Here is a 3,462-nt window from a genome sequence, read left to right on the forward strand (position 1 = left end):
TTAAAATTAATGAGTATTCGCTTTACTATTGTTGATTAGAGTGAAATACAACGCTTCATACTTCCATGAGGAATCTCTGCTGGAAACAAAAGTAGTTGAAATGCATTCCATTCCATTAGATTTTTTTTGAACCAGGTTGTTTTCTAATGTTTTCTCCCGTTAGTAATAGCATATAGCAGGTAGGACAATTTTCCCGATGGTAACCACATTAGTTGTAATTGGTGTGCTGCTGCTGTGGGTGGAATAGACTAGTGGAGCAGAATTGGAAAATTATTAACCCATGTTCAATTTTCAAAGTCTTTCAAAACGGTGCATTACACTTTGTACGTGTGTGCGTGAGTGTGCATGTTTGTTTAAGTCCCCTTCTCTACTGCAAGGCTGGAGTCATCCATTCCATTCCTATATCTGCAGCCATGTATTTATATGCTATTCAGGAACAAATGATTGTTCTTTCATTTTTCTGTATTGAAGGGTGTCACGTGCTGGTATATTGATCCACAAGCTCTAATAGCCCTCTTAAGCCTCACCCAATTAGCTACTTGCCATGTGTTAACCTGGAAACTGTTTGCAAATAGCAAACTATTTGAAGGTGGCAACCATCAAGTGTTTGGCTTGAAATAACAACAGAAAATGCTGGAAAAACTCAGCAGGCCAGGCAACATCCATGGAGAGAAATTAGAGTCGACGTTTCGGGTCAAACCCTTTTTCAAAACTGGAAAGGAAATGAAATAGATCGAAGGCAGGGCTGCGATAGAACAAAAGAAGTAAAGAGACATTAAGAGGTATTCAAAACCAGACGAGATGGTAATAGGACTAGTAGAGACAAAAGACGGCTCAGATTAGGTGTGAAGTGTACTGGCAGAAAGAGAGACAGCTGCCATGTGGGAGAGAGAAAAAAAGGAAAGGGGGGGAGGGAAAACCCAAAACAAAGGGGTGGAAAAAATATATAAGTAAAAATATAATAGGGGCCGAGGCTATGATCTGAAATTGTTGAACTCGATATTGAGTCCGGAAGGCTGCAAAGTGCCTAATCGGAAGATGAGGAACAGCACCTCAATGTTGATCTGTTTTGGTGATGGCTGAGGGATGAATGTCGGTCAAGGTACCACATCACTCTTCTCTGGAAAAAGTACTTTTATGAACAAGTTTTATGAACTTGGTTTAATGTCTCATCCAAAAGTTGGAACTTCCAACAATGCAGCATTCCCTCAGTACTACACAAATGTTTCAGTTTAGATTATGTGTTCAAGCCCTTTAGAGGGAGTGGAACCCATAACCTTCTGAATCAGAGGTAAGCATGCTACCACAGAGCCAATAGTGCTCGAGTATGCTAACTAATTACTGTAATATGAAAAAATGGAACAAGTTGGAGAGCATGTTTAGAATTCACACTAACTGAATGAGGCTGTCCACTGTGTCGTATGTTGTTTACCAAGAAGCTGCACCAGCATGGTGAGATGTAGATTTGTGCCTACAATTCTTGTATTTTGTATATGCTCAAAATTAATTAATTATTCAGTGTTATGGTTAACCTGTTCAAGAACAGTAACGCCAATTGTTGAAAGCTTAAAGTTTCCAGAAATAATCTTACTTGATGGGAGATGTTTGAGATTTAAGATAATTTATTTTCAGTGGGGACCAGCCATTTGGAGTATGTATGAATGAATTCACTTATGGGATCTTTCAGCAAGCAACTTTATAGGAAGTAACACAGACCAAGAGTGGTTGCTGCTGATTGTAACGCATCTGAACTAGGAAAATTCAGTACTATTTGAATATACCCTACACTGTAAGAACCACATTTTTGTGTCTTTGTGTCTCAGAACGAAATAGGATGAAAGAAAGAAAGACTTGCATTTATATAGCGCTTTTCATGACCACCGGACATCTCAAAGCGCTTTACAGCCAATGAAGTATTTTTGAAGTGGAGTCACTGTTGTAATGTAGGAAACGCAGCAGCCAATTTGTGCACAGCAAGGTCCCACAAACAGCAATGTGATAATGACCAGATAATCTGTTTTTGTAATGTTAGTTGAGGGATAACTAATAGCCAGGACACCGGGGATAACTCCCCTGCTCTTCTTCAAAATAGTGCCATGGGATCTTTTACGTCCACCTGAGAGAGCAGACGGGGCCTCGGTTTAATGTCTCATCCGAAAGACGGCACCTCCGACAGTGCAGCACTCCCTCAGCACAGCACTGGAGTGTCAGCCTAGATTTATGTGCTCAAGAGCTGGTTGTCTGACTGGTCGGTCCAATGGTTACATCAACTCTTATCTACAGTATTGACAGCCGCATATGCAGGCAGTGGATTGCTTCACCAAAATCATTAAGCACATTAGTATGAATATATTGATTTTATTTGTATTTTCCGACTGCTATTCCAAAAGTGCATTATTCCATTCTTGAGGTAGTTTATACAACCCTGATGGACAATATTGTATTTCAGAATCTTTAATAAGAACACTGTAGTTAATGTCAGCATGGCTCAATTCATAATAGTCTCTCCTTTAGATTTGAAGGTTATGAATTTAAGCCCCACACCAGAATTTGACCATATAATCTGGACTGACATTTCAGTATAGTGCTGATGAAGTACTGCACTGTAAGAGATGACATCCTTTGGAAGAATTGTTAAGCTGAAGCCCCATCTGCTTGTTTAGATAAATGTTAAAGATCCCATGACAATGTATGAAGAAGAGCCGTTAAGTTTGCCGTGTGTCCTGGCCAAAATTCTTCCTTTAGCCAATCCCACCAAAAAAAATAATTAACTGGTCATTCATTTAATTGTTTGTGGAGCCTGTCAGCAAGCAGCTTTATAGGAAATTGTATAGACCAACAGTCTTCCATTGCTTTTGCCTCCATGGCATTTACTGCAAAAGCAATTCATTGTGTGAAGCATATTGAGACATTTCAGTGTGATGAGATGCTATGGGGTCGATTTTCCTTGACCCGTGCGGTCGGGATTGGAGGCGTGCGGGGGGTTAAAGTCCCGAATTCGGGGGTCCCGACACCATCCCGCCCCCAACCCGCCTCCATGTAAGAATCAAAGGAGGCAGGTAGCCACCCCGCACTGGGACCCGCCGACCCGAGGCAGGAAGGGATTAGTGCCAATTAACTGCCTGTTAACAGGTAGTTAACAGGCAGTTTTTAGCCGAATCCCTATTTTGAAGGTTGATGTGTGGGATTCCCAACGGCTCCAAACCACGCCAAGTTAGAGGAGTCGGGCCGTCAGGTTGAAGGACTTGGAGGGGTCGAGATGTCGGTGTTCAGGTGAGTGATGGGTGCATAATTGCAAAGGTAAGTGTGTTTGGTGTGTCTAAAGTGTGTAAAGAAGTTTAAATTACCTGTACTTACCTTTACAGCCTTCCTTCCTCTAGGTTTCGGGAGTCCATCATCTAACCGGCACAGAAAGCAGAATGGCTGCGAGCTGTCAAAAGTGACAGCCTGCAGCTTTCTGTG

Source organism: Somniosus microcephalus, chromosome 20 (genome assembly GCF_052327205.1).
Source record: "Somniosus microcephalus isolate GS21.2 chromosome 20, FLI_Smic_1.0, whole genome shotgun sequence".
In the NCBI taxonomy this organism is placed as follows: Eukaryota; Metazoa; Chordata; class Chondrichthyes; order Squaliformes; family Somniosidae; genus Somniosus; species Somniosus microcephalus.